Genomic DNA, 14,042 nt, shown 5'->3' on the forward strand with positions numbered 1-14,042 from the left:
AGCTAAAGCTTTTATGGAAACGTCAACTTGACCGACTGCCCTAATGTGAATGAAGGGTTGAAGAAACTAACGAAATAAAGGGGTGCCAGGTTGGTGATTCCGAAAACTGAGCATGGGAGAGATGGCCTCACTGTGTGTGAAAAAAAAAAAAAAAAAACCTGACCACAGAGAATCCAATGATTCACACAATGAATATGTTGTCTGTCATCGCAGTCCCGCTCCTGGTTTGGTTTCCAGACGTGAAAGATCAGCGATGAGTTTAGTCACCGCTTTCACACCCTGTGAAAACCACACCCCGTAAAAACCGTGCAACCATTTTTTTGGCTTCGGCTGGGATGACATCGCTTCGCACTCGATAACTTTCATTCAATATTTCACTGTTGACTGTTTCCGCACGGCTTGACATCATTCCCAAATACATACACAGCAGTTTGCACTCACAACATCATTTTTGAGACTCGAAACCTGCGCCTTGAGTTTAACATTCTCTCTGGTTGGAGTTTCAGGTTCTCCCCGAGACATTCCGAAAACCTGGACATGACATTATTTGGAGACTCCATGTTTGAATGATCGTTTGTCTAGATGTCCCCGAAGATTTACTGGAGATCATTTCTGGGTGTGCCCAAGGTGAGTGTGAATAAGCTCCACTTCAACCGCGACCAGAATGCGGACAAGCGGCCATTTTTTTTTTTTTTTAAACTGGCCGTTGTTCCCATTTCAGTAGCTGCACTTCATCATCTTCGAGCTGTTTTTCCTGTGTTCGCAGTGCATTTTCCACGCTTTCTGGTTGGACCTTCTTTGCTTTTTGACTCTTTCCCAGACACGAAAGAATGCTTCTCATTGGACCGTACTTTTTTTCTATTAGAGACACATTGTGAGCTTCTTAATGGTCACTCTGCGATCCCACTACATGATTTCAGTCTCCTGATTTACTTTCAGGGATTTTTTTTCCTTTTTCTTCTTTTTGTTTTTTTTTGCAATTTTCCAATCAATTATAAATGCACACACGTTGTAAAATAATATTTTAAATCCGTGTATAAGGTGAAGCCACCTAATGGTTCCAAGCATTCTAAATGAAGTTGAGCCCATGTCCATCTGAAAAGACGTTAATAAAAAAAAATAAAAATAAAAAAAATAAATGAAAATGAACAGTAAATTCAAACCAATCGTCTTCCATCTTGAAGCCATTATTGCGTAATGTTAAAACGAGATTTTGATTTAAAGTCATGGTCTTCCGTTTTCACTCAGGAAAATGCACTTTATAAATACAGGATTTTTTTTTTTTACCCATGAACTCCTTCTCAATCTACACCTCTGGGCTTTTGTTAATGTGCGGTGGTGATTTTTTTTCCCGAACCACCTGCCTGTATTTTTGCCATTTTCTGATTGTTTTGTCAACAGCGGGTCGTTTTTGTGGTCAGACAGTTGTTTACCCCTCCAACCAATCGCAGAGCGAGGGGGGTGGGGGGCGTGTCGCAGACTGGGCCGGGCGAATTTGTCGGCTGCATGACGTCACTCCTGCGGCAACTTGACAGCACGCACTGATTTTTTTTTTCACTCACTCACTCACGTAAGCTCGAGTGAGTGAGTGATAAAAAATAATAATTTGCTATCTGAATTACTAATAACTGTAACTAAACTGTAGATATCGGTAACTCCAGTTTGCAATATCTACAACTTGACTCTGACTAGTCCATTTTGTTAGTTAGAATCGTTAAATAGTCAGTTTTGCTTATGCCAAGTGAATTTCAGGTACGTACGTGTATCTACGTTACAGCTGTCATGAATGAAAATTCTCATCTATTCAAAATGTAACTGGCTGAAAGATGTTGATAGATGTCCCCTTCAATGTTCATTATGATCTGTACATTTACACTGGACTGGTGGCTGGATACGTTGTTGATTTTATCCACATTTGGAAGAGGTCTGATTTCGTTCTATGACGATCTGGGTTCACCGTACACCACCGCGACAAATATCCCCTGGTTTTGAATTCCCGTTGCCCCAAAATAAAAACCATCCCAGATCAAAAACTAAACAATAGACTACAGTGCTTGACGAAAGTAACAAGCAACAGTGAAAATTCCCTTCTACTAGACGTGTACGTGTAAAAGCCCACGTCTTTATTAAAAGGTGAAAATCCTGCCAAGCATTACAACAGCAACATCATCGCTGATTATTCAGCCCTGACACATTAACGCTCCCACCACTCATTGCTTCGCTTTTTTTTTTTTTACCAGCAGCAGCGCTACCGGCTGGCCCACACGCCGGCGCAAAAAGGCGGCTTGTTGTCCTGGCTGCCTCACGCTGCTTTCCCAGCATTCGACCAACGGTGAGTGTGTGTGTGTGTGTGTGTGTGTGAGTCCACTCAGGGAAAGATTGGTTTGTTTACGACTGCGTCGAGCATGGAACTAAATGCTTTCTGACTGGAGGATTTTGTGAAAACTGTTTGTGGAAGGCCTCACCAGTTGCTGATTAAGGCCTCAAAGGCTTTTCCTTCAGCCCAACTTTTAATCCCCAAAATGATGTTTGACATGATGTTTTAATATAACAAATCTCTGGGGAAACATTTTCATTTCTTCATGAGTTGGGCTACAAAGTCGACTACACAAATCATCGAGTTTTTACCGTAACTTGATGACAAAGGCAAACAGGAATTTAGCGTGTAGCTCACACTTTTCTGCAGCATCATTTCAACAACAACAAAAAAAAAAAGCGTCATTTATATCTGAGTGTGGTTAAACGGGATGACAGGATCGATTGTCAAAGAACAGGATCACACAGATTTTTACACAATAGACGCACATGTGGTAACATCAAATGGTCCATGGATCAGTTGATTGACGGAATGCTCAGAACTTTGACTGGTCAGCATGCTGTCACATTTCATTTGGGAAACGTGTTTATGAACCACATTTGCTTATAAATATTATACACAATTGGACTTTGGCACACGAGTTATGTTCACTGTTTATGGCAGCAAAGTGCAAAACATTGTGGGAGGGGAATAACACTTGTTAGGTTTAACATTTTTAAGCAGCATGGTGGAATAATAGTTAGCAAGTCTGTCAGAGGACTCACAGTTGAATCCTGGCTATGGACTTCCTCTGTGCACTCTTTTTTTCTTTCTTTCTTGTTTCTTCTCGTTTTTTTCGCTTTCCTCTGGTACTCTACCTGGCTTTGTCCCACATTCCAAAAATATTGTATAGCTTAATTTAAAATTAAAAAATATCCAAAGTTTTTGTGACATAAAGAAATGCCCAAGACGAAAAAAAAACAAACAAAAAAAACATTATGGTGGGCGACTGACTTTGTATATCAACGGAACGGCATGTTCCCAGTTCAGGTGTAATGCGCTTGTGAAAAAATATATTTGACTAAGTATCAGCCTTTAGTTATATAAGCAGACTCTATTTTAGGTCACTGAAAATCAAGCTTTTGGAAACCTTGAAGTCCAGACATTCCAAAATTGTTGGGTAGGCAGGAAAAGAGTATTTTCCTTGGCTTGCCTCACTTGTGACATCACTATGTGTTCCATTATTTGTTCTTTTTTTTTTCCTTCATTGTTTTGTAACAGTTTAAATTGTGTATAATATTAAGATGAAGTCCATTACACGATCAATTCAAATATACGTTATGATTCCTCTTTTCCTCGACTTGCCGTTATTGTCATCATTCCGAATTTGTGTTGGTTAAAAAATGGCCTGTAGTTGAGCAATGTGTTTGAATTTGAACAAATCCTCCTATTGCCGACTTACTGAGAGAAACTGTAAATACAGTCCAAACTCGATACGATCACTCGACTTTCAGTTGAACAACCGTCGCATTCCCTTTTTTTTCTGGTGTGGTTGCGATGATGTTTTCATGAAGTAAGTTGTAGCTTTGACCGCAGTGAAAAAAAAAACCCTCAGCAGATCACTATTGCCCACAAAAAACTGAAAAGGGAGCGTACAGGTCCAGTGAACAGATTAGGTGAAAATGAACTCAATATTCTTCATGACAAGCCCGTGTTGAACAAACACAGCGCCGTGTTTTGCCGGCGCGAAAGCGCACATAATTCAAACAGATCCCGTTTCCCTTTACTCGCCAGATTTCAGATGCATTCATCACGTTCACTCCTCTTCTCATGCCCTCGCGCCTGCGGACTTTTCCCTCTCGACGTGCGCCGATCAGTTTCTCCCTCCAGAAGGATTCGACGCTTTCCTCCCTGTGCCAGTTCCAGTCGGCCAAATTTAGCTTTCGACGCCCTTTTACTGGCAGCGCACCCATCGCTGGATTAAGCTCACACTTCATCTGGCACATGAAGGGGGAGAAAACAAATGAAAGCATGAGTGTCTGCCTGGCCACATATTTCTGTCGACTATTATTCTTTCAAGCCCCCAGGTCACTGTTTGCATAAAATAAACATGGCCTTACAATGCGTCTCATTAGAAAGACAAACACATATAATTGGTTGCAAATGAAGGAGAGAGGTTAACTACAAGACATTGCTGCGTAAGTACAAGGCAGTTAAGGCAAATACGCAGGTAGTAAAGTTTACTGTGGAAAGAAGGCAAAGCCAAATTATCACGGTATGGTATCGGTATTTCCATGTTTTGTAACAACTAGAAATGTATCACTAATCATTCTTTGTGTTGTTTATATACACGGTATACAGAACATATAAAGGTTGGTCAACAAAACAATTCTCATACCAATAACTAAACAATGACAAGACGACCAGATGTAAATGGAAGTCACATTTTTTGTTTTTTTTGTTTTTAAGTCCTGTAAGAAAGACAATGGTTAGTTAGTGATTCATATTATAAACCAATTAAAAAGGAACTTAACTTTTAAATTCCTTTTTATTATTTAATTTCACATTCAAGTCGGCATTCTCGTTCTCATCCGCATCTAATGCTTCGTTTTCACCAAATCCGAAAAGGCGAACAGGAACGCTTCATTCGTGAGCGTTTCACCGGAGCGGAAGAGGCGTCCCCTGGTGAACAAGGAAGTGGAGTCAACAAAAAGTGAGCACCGACAACTACTTTCACTTCTTTCCTGGGACTGAACAGCCGTGGCACTATTTTCTTCTTTTTTGAGGTACGTGATAGCACTTTCGCTTTTTTTAGTGGCAATCATGCGGCCGACATTTGTGCTAAAAATAGCTTTGGCGTTAATAATCAGCACTGCTGCTAACTCGGTGCTAACTCGACTTGGCCCATACTCGAAGCCGATTGGCTACCGCGAGGCGAAACGCGGAAAAAGTTCAAGTTTTTTTTTTTTATTATTATTTTTCACTCACTCACAGAAGCTTACGTGTGTGATTGAGGGAGTGAAGAAAAAAAAAATCCGTGCGTGCTTTCAAATTGCCGCGGCAGTGACGTCACGCAGCTGACACGTTCGCCCGGCCCCGTTTACTTTTCAGTGAAATTGTGGTGTAATTCTAAAAAAAAAATCTGCTCACCCTAAATATCACAAGATCACAGTTAACTAACTGTCTTTTGAATGACATTGACGATAATAGAAAACTTGAAAACTGAAGAATGGAATGCCATTTTTGGGCCAGGTTAAGATGGGCAACAATCGTATTCACCACGAGTATTTTACAGATTGAAACAAGCCAAAGAATTTTCCCCATTTCCATTTTACAATTTGCCCATTTCAACTGAGCACATGCGGCTTACGTCCAAGCGCCCGTTGTTCTGGGGTTTATCAAACCTTATTTTAACTGCCCGTGCGGCCCACACGCGCTTGCCAGTACGCACTTGCATGCAGACTGGCCGACAGGCAGGCCATTCCTCGGCGCACGGCTAAGTGGCCAGTGCGGGAAAGCCCAGTGGCCTGCATTCCACTGGCATCCTGGTGAGAGAACAGGAAGCGTGCCGCTGCTTTCGCGGGCCGCTGAGCCTCTTTGTCATCTTTTCCAAGGTAACCAGAGACTGCAGGAGATTAGCCCAATGGAAAATACTTGCACAGATAATAATGGGGGGGGGGGAAGACAACAAAGAAATGAAATCTATGACTCAAGTGGTTACCTTGAATATGTCATTTTTAGACAAAGATGGCACCAAGATGGCTCTTTTATTAAAAATCGATTAATTTTGACAGCTCTAATTTCTCGTCAGGCTTCGTTCAAGGAACGTTCGCTAAACGTTTTCCAGACGGTCGCCGACAGAGTAAAGTTTTTTTTTTGTTATAAAGAAATTTTGAACATGTTAATTTCTTTGTGGAAAAACAACAAACAGTTGCCGAATGTACTGGAAATTTTTATTTATTTTTAATCCGAACAGGACAGCATCCATCAAAACTGTGTGCTCGATTGAATTTTCTCGTTCATTAAAAAGAAGCGCAAAGAAGAACACTAGATAATTTTCTGGACTGAAAAGTTTTTATTCTTGTCCGGATGGACTTCAGCAGGCCACGATCGACGTTTGCCAAGTTTCAAAGATCGGCCTGATGAAGATGTGTCATCCGGAATGCCCAGAACATAAAAACACCTTTCAACCGTCACTTCTCTTTTCCCAACAGTTACTGCACTGGGCACGTCAGCTTACTTCACATTTTGGCACAGCAACGTTAACGTCCAACCTTTTCCAACTGCAAAAAAAAAAAAAAAAAAATCAAAACAAAGTTATTTATATGTCCTTTTGGAGGAGCTTAGGGGCTAAAATATGAGGGTGATTTCCATTAAATAGTTCTGTTTGACTTTTTGACCCCACGGGCGCTCGTCCCCAGTCGATGCAGTTCTTCAAAAACGAACAGTTTGTATTTTTACAGCATTGGGGGATTTTTCTGGGTGCCTGAGGGGAGCACTTACTGCTTCAGATTTAAGAGCGTTAGTCCATATTTACGTGTCAGATGAAAGGCGCGCGGCCAACTTCCATTTCCTCTTTATTTAAGGGACGTCTTTTTTTCTTTTCTTTTTTTTTTTACCCTGCTTATTTCATGATAGTGTAACAAGGTAGCCTGGGGTGAAACCTTGTCGAGTAAAGCGTTGAGCACAGTAGCCGCACAGTGCAGCCGTCTTTACACTGGGCGTGTGCCACTACGCATTGCGGCCAGCGAGGAAGAACTTGTTTGGGTTGGTAAACATGAAGCACAACTACGTGCATTCAACCGCACGTGAAATGAACGTGCAAACGAGGAAGCAGGCTGCTCCCGTTTGGCTGTCGACTTTCCTTCACCCCGACACCCCCCACAAAAATATATGTCAAATAAATTCTTTGCATGTCGCTAGAAAGAGAGAAAGTTTCACCGTTATATATCACAGATCGTATATGTCAGGGGTTGTCAAACTCACGATAGCTCAGGGGCCGCATGGAGGAAAATACTAGGGGTACCGATACCAGGTATCGGTATTGGGCCGATACCAGCCTTTTTTCAAGTACTCGAGTACTCGTGACGCAGACAAGTACAAGCGAGCGATGGCAGAGGGGGAAGACGTTAAGTGAGTCCTCCTTGCCTGTAAGTGGCGCTAGCTTGCAGCAGTTTTTCACCAAAACTTCACCGGTTTGGAAATACTTCAAAATTGTCAATCTTAAATTAAAAGAGCATTTTTGTGTTTTATTTTGAGCATTAAGACTATTGAAGTGTGACTGTGCTGGTTTTTTTGGGTCAAAATTAAAGGAAAGATATTTGTTTAAAAATATCTTTTAGTGATTTTTTTTATTTGTCAAAATGTACTACTGGTATCGGCAGTTGGTATCGGTGAGTACTGAGGGTCTGAGTATCGGTATCGGTCTGAAAAAAAGTGGTATCAAACATCCCTAAAAATAACGGTATATAACTTAAAAACAATTACTGTCATTTGTACGCATATTTGTGGACCGGCTCTAAATTACGGAGCTCAACTGTAATCATGTTGTTCCGAAAAATAACACAAATGCAAATGTTCCAAAAGTCCAAAAGTTCCATTCCGACGGGCCTAATTAAAGCGAGAAGGCTTTTTTTCACAGTGATCCTTGTTGCTGCGTACGCTGCAATGTGTCACTCCAGACACGTCGGTCTTCATAAGTTTCCCCTAAATCATATTCAGAAACCTCACAAGAGAAAACAAGGCGACCACATCAGCTGCCGTGGAAGTCCAGGGTTCCCTCTGTTGTTATTTCTTCTCTCAAGGCCACATATGAGTCACTGCTTGAACTGGCAAGACTTCCAACGGCGGGCGCGAGGTCTGTAGGAACACTCATCGCTCTTTTTTTTTTTTTTTTTTTTTTTAAATGCTTGCGTCTCTGTGGCCTTCAGCTTCCCTACTCCTTCCTCGTCCGAGCACCGCTCACATCACTCGCCCCAAGTGACAATTTTTGCATCCGCCTGAGGCCTTTGTTGTTGTTGTTGTTTTTCTCGGTGTTTTCTTTACCACTTCTCTGTCGTAAATTCCATCTGAGAGGACCGGGCACTCGGACTATAAAATATCCTTAAAAAAAAAAAAGAAATGGGAGTTGAACCGCAGGGTGGTGGAGAGAATATGAGAAGGTCAAGACAATGGCTGTTCTCTGCCTATACAACAACAGAGCAGAGGCCCACGTTTCCTGACAAACATTCACGCTATAAGGTCATTCATCTTGCTTCCCAGACTGCGTGGGCTAATAGGAAAATGGATTGCGGTACCTGGAACTTCAAACGTCGCAAACTTTGTCAAATGTAAAGTAAGGACAAAATGAGTTGACACGTTTGCTTCTCTTTCAACAAGTATCCAGTATTTCACCGCAGTCGTACACGCATTTGACTGGGTCTCCCTTTAACCGGCGTCAAAGGATTAACTCTGCATTTAACTTTTACTGAAGACAGTGAAGAAGAAGGCAGGAACAAATACCATAGCCGTATATGAATGATGAAAAGCACAAATGTTATTTTGGACTTTGGACTGATTGGAAGCTAATCTCAGAGCATGTTTAGGGCTGCTACCAGTTTTATTTTGGTAGGTTTCTACTTCCTTGTCGTTCCATTGTTGGCTTTTGACGACTACATTTTCTGCCCGTTTGCCTCTTTTGTATTTGAATTCATTTGCTAGTGTTGGACTAGTCCAGTGCTTCTCAATAATTTTCTGTCATGCACCCCCCCCCCCCCCCCCCCCCAGTAAGAAGAAAACATCCCCCCCCCACCGCACGACTATAAATAGTATCATTTGTCTATAAAATTGCTATATGCACACCTCTGCATAACACTGTATGCTTATTAAACATATAAGAGAATAAAAAAAGGAAGAAATATGGACCAACTTACAAAGAATAGCTTTATTAACTGTAATAGAAAAGATTTAGAGTGCATATGAAATTAAAAAATTAAATTAAATCCTTAATTAAACTATAAACGTTTTTAAAACGTTTTGACCATGTCAAACCATATGATACGTAAAATTAAAATGACATAAAATCAATAAATAATAATGCATTCAAACTGATCACCAACATTAACTCAGGAGCACAATATTAAAAAAAAAAAAAAAAACTTTAACCTGCAAAACAAAAATAAATTAAATAATTTGCGCTGATTTTTTTTTTTTTTGCTGTGTGCAAGTTTGCTTGCGCACATTCTGCCAATAATGAGAGCGCCACTGCCCCCTAATGTAGTGGAGGTGCAATTGCACTGTATTCTAGGACAGTACAAAATAAAAATAAAAACATAAAAAAAAGCATGTTCCCCGAGGTCAAACTTGATGGAGCCTCGCGCCCCTTTGACTTACTACTAAGAGTGTTGAAGACAAACAGTAACAGGTGTTGCCCATTGAAACACTTGGATAGAATTTCAATATCCAGTCTTTTTGCAAAAGTGCTTTATTACACATGGCAACTGTTAACAGCATGATGGCATCAGTCCCATCTTTGTTGTTGTTTTTGGTCTTTATGGCAATTTCTAACACATGTCCACAACAATAGCTGAGTTTGAGAAGTTTGTCCATGATTGTGTGCTCATCTTCTTCTTCTACGTCTTTCACATAAGTGGTCGATTTGACACGTTTTTGTGCTTTTGATATGATGTATACATAGTGTTTATGATTTTGGTGAATGTCAAGTGTGGTAGTGTGAGAGTCCGAAAAGAACGAGTTGCAAACTCAAAAAAGGGCAAAATATATGTGTGCTTAAATGAACAGAATAGCTCTCGCGTTTTGGTTCCTGGTGGGTTCAAAATAAAACATTCTGTGCACCTTTGTTCATTTGGTCATGATGCAGTTCGGCTGGCATACAAAACACGAGACATGAGTAGATAAATGGACTATCGTTTATAACTTTTTTTGCATGTTTATTGGTTGGAATTTTCCATAGATAACATTTTCGAGAAGAAAATTAAATTGCAATCAGCTTGTGACATGGCACTTTTTTTTTTTTTTTTTTTATAAATTCCTTCCTCTAAAAGCAGTTGATGACTGATGTGCAATGTGATAAAGTCCAAGTATAATTATGGATATAACAGTATTTGCATGCAGTTATAATCAAATGTTTTCAGTGTAATGGTATATTTCCAGGGGAAGAAACAACGTTGGTATTTTGGCTACTATGCAAAAACTCATTTTTAGGAGCACAATATCAACTTTGCGCTATGATGTAAAAGATGTAAAATTACAGCGCTTGGGGGCAACTGAGCTTCGCGCGTTAACGCCATTTTCATATCAGAATAAGACAGACCAAATTGTCCACCTTAAGTGATCCACCCCACCCCCAAATTAATTCCACGCTTATCCCTTCCGTCATTCGCTCTGCCGTCACGTCGTTATGTAATCAATGTAATAGTGTCTATTTTTCTATACAGACAGATGCTGTTTATCACTTAACCTCTCAATGAACCACACATACTTACAAAAAAAAAAAAAAAAGTCCAGCACAAAGGTCTCGTTTCATGCACGTCCGTGATCCATCATGTAACGTGACCTCTGCTTGTGTTCTGCTTTTGCTTTGAACCTTGATTAAATGAGGGGATGATTTCAATTGCTGCACTGATTTGATGTTTTTCTAGTAGTTTGTTGAATATATTAAACCAAGGAGCGGAAGCCAATTTTCCAACCTGTAATATTCCTGGTAATTGTCATTGGAGTGGATCGCTCAATTCCACTGTTGATGAATACTCCCACCACAGAATACAATATGGACCATTAGTAGTGTAGAGGTTCAATTAGGTGACTCTCATGTAAGTACCGGAGTCACTTCTCTGATCCTGAACAGGATGAGCATGATATAAAATAGATCGAGTGCAATGGTTGCTTTTCTTGAACGGATCACAGACATAACATGTAAGGATTTTTTTTAGTGAACTTCGTTTTTTGCAGTCATCAGACATACTGTATTACTTTACGATCACATGCGCTGTTTTTGTTTTTAGGCTCCTCTGCAGTTGTCAAGTGGAATTAACTTTAAAGCCCCTGTGGTAAATAAAAATTGACAGCTGTAATGAAATGCATGTTTTAGCCCACGAAGGCATGGTCTGAAGCTTAAGAAATCAAACCAATGAATATTACTTTAAATGTTTAGACAACGCTCCAAGTTTGTACAGAGCTAACCCAACACAAGCAGCATCGCGCCAACGCTAGAGGCCTTCTTCCAAGAAAAAAAAATGTTTTTCAGAGCTTTTCACTTATTGTTGCTTTAAAATGATTCCAACATGATAGTCAGTCTTCAATAATTCACCCAAGTATTTGCCAAAAAGTAAAACAAGAAATGAAAGAAGAAAAAGAAGTAGGCAGCTAATGTGTGATGTATAGAGCTAGCTTGCTAAATTAGCATGCGTTGTCCGCCACCACTTGGATTTACTAGTTACAGTACCAAAAGGCGCAAAAATCACAATTTCGACACAATGGCATTGTTAAGGTGGTATTTTAGACTCAAAGAAAAAACTTTCTGTAGTTAACAAGTGGAAGTTTCAAATCCAAATGGTGCTCGTTTACTGCTGCCAAAACGATTAGGGAACCGAGATTTTGGGTCTGAGTCCGAGTTCAACTTTTTGGTCTCGGTTTTTGTGAAATTACATTTCCTCTAAAAATGAGACTTAAGAGTCAAGTGCAATTTATGTTTTTTTTTGTTTTTACTAATAAAATAAAATTAAAAATTTTCAATTAGGTTAGCAAAAGTGCAAGGAGTGTTATTTTGATCCATTAACTGTGACACATTTGGGATAAATCCAACTTGGCTAAACCCAGTTGAACGCTTTAGACCATTTTCATTTTAGCACATTTTGCTCAATCTTTTTTTTGAAATGCACATACAATTGACAGTAAAGTGGAATATTCAGTTCAGTTGTTGACAGCAAACACTGTCTCTGGAAATGAGTTCAATTACTCAACACTACGATGTGTCATGTCCCGCTCGCTACGTATGTTTAACTGTGTCTGTGGTTACTCTCCCAAAACATCTATTTTCTATGACTAACAGCTAATAGCATGAATGAAGAAGACATAATAAATCTTCCACACAGGCTTTTCTTTCTGCGGATATTACCACACACTTCAAATACACCAAACTGTTCCACTTGTTGTGCCGCCACACTGTTTTTCCGGTCAAATAAAATTCAGCGCGCACGGTACGAACTACTATGGACAGAAGCTGGATATTCGTCTGCTCGATGGTCATACAGAATGAATCAATTTTTCAATCTCTTTAAATGAATCTTGGGAGTGCATTCATTGGAATGTTATTATGATGACAGTGTTATGATGTCATTTTACAGAAGAAAACTGGTTCCGCACTGTCGAGCAATTGTAAAATTATTGACGTATTTTTGGAAGAATAAAAGTTCTGACAATGTCGGCCTAAAACTATACCTTGCTGGTTGAGCTATGTTAACCCATGCAGATATATTCTAAGGTAAATACGGGTGACAACAATTGTTCGTGCGGTGACGGATGCTGCTGCCCTGTTAGCCGTTTGGCAAGCATCGAGTTTCAAGCTCCGTTGCCTGCTCAGTTCCGTGCTGCTCAGGTCAGCTGCAGTCATGAACATGTTGAGTAAAGAGAAAGAAGCAATATTTTTACTCAAGTTTCATTGTATAACTTCAATTCAATTCAAAAGAAGCTGTTTTGTATTAGTTTTTTTCCTTACTTATATTTCATCGTCACACGGAGAAAATATGGCATCCGATTTCCTACTTGTTTATATTTACCAGACTGACGGACGTCCTAAAATAACCTCGACCCGTGATGACGGTTACTCACAGTAAGAAGAAGTGAGCCGCCGGCGGCCATCTTGTGTTTCCTCTCGTTAAGTGCGCCTAACCGTAATTTCCGTCAATAATTCACCCCCGACCGCCTAATCTGGCCAACTGACACACGATCAAGACTGTTTGTAGTTGGGTGCTAAATTATTTTTTGAAGAAACACATTTTCATGAAAATCGCAAGACATACGAGTATAGTTACTCGGTTTTATTGACTCCTGATTAATTAGCAGCAAGTCCGAAGTGTAGTCTGACATTCACTTTTAGATGAATTAGGCTAGCACTGTGACCCGAAACACAATAGAAAATGGATGCATGGATGGATAATGTAATTGTTATTCCTCACTGATTGAAATTCTCTGGCTGTGCTTCCCCATAGTTAGCCTAACAGGTTCATTTTGAACACTCGTATTAAGTTATAATGGGGTTAAACCTGTAACCTCACAACCGAGATTGATAATTGTGATTCACTCAAGGGAGTTCTTCACAATATCAATCTGGAACTTCGCTCGACACATCCGTTCGGGAAAGGAAGTACATTCTGTACAATACTTCGAGTTGATTGGACGATGCGGTGTTGTGCACATTTGGTTTGACCAATCACGGCGACCGATGAAAACGCCGTCTTCTGTCTGGTCTCAGGAGAGAAAAAAAAAAAAAAAAAAAAAAAAGCACGAACATCTTTACCAGATAAAATTGTACAAAACGTCTCGCTGTTCAACATTCAACAAGGAAAACGGTGAGTAATTCTGCGCCCATTGGCGCATCTTGGCTTCGTCCCGCCCTAAACGACGCCTGATTGGTCCAACCCCCCCCCCCCCCCCCCCCCCCAAAAAAAAACTCAGTTGTTAACATATCAGCGGGAGCGGACCAAGATATATTTCTCGTAGCATTTATGAACAAATACTGCGAAAACTC

At 40.2% G+C, this 14,042-nt stretch overlaps 1 protein-coding gene across 5 annotated transcripts in view; it reads right to left on the bottom strand.

Moving 5' to 3' along the window:
• Nucleotides 1-14,042, bottom strand: part of colec10 (collectin sub-family member 10 (C-type lectin)) — a 49,699-nt gene that overhangs the window by 31,594 nt on the left and 4,063 nt on the right. For 2 of the 5 annotated variants that reach the window (XM_077526981.1, XM_077526975.1), the window contains exon 2: nucleotides 4,088-4,293. The exons of 1 other annotated variant lie outside the window; for it this stretch is intronic. The gene's annotated coding sequence lies outside the window, so the exon portion shown is untranslated. Of the gene's footprint in view, nucleotides 1-4,087; nucleotides 4,294-4,830; nucleotides 4,979-6,536; nucleotides 6,580-14,042 lie in introns of all 5 variants that reach the window. 2 more of the 5 variants (XM_077526976.1, XM_077526978.1) reach the window with 2 other exon arrangements.

The sequence above is a fragment of the Festucalex cinctus genome, chromosome 7 (genome assembly GCF_051991245.1).
Source record: "Festucalex cinctus isolate MCC-2025b chromosome 7, RoL_Fcin_1.0, whole genome shotgun sequence".
In the NCBI taxonomy this organism is placed as follows: Eukaryota; Metazoa; Chordata; class Actinopteri; order Syngnathiformes; family Syngnathidae; genus Festucalex; species Festucalex cinctus.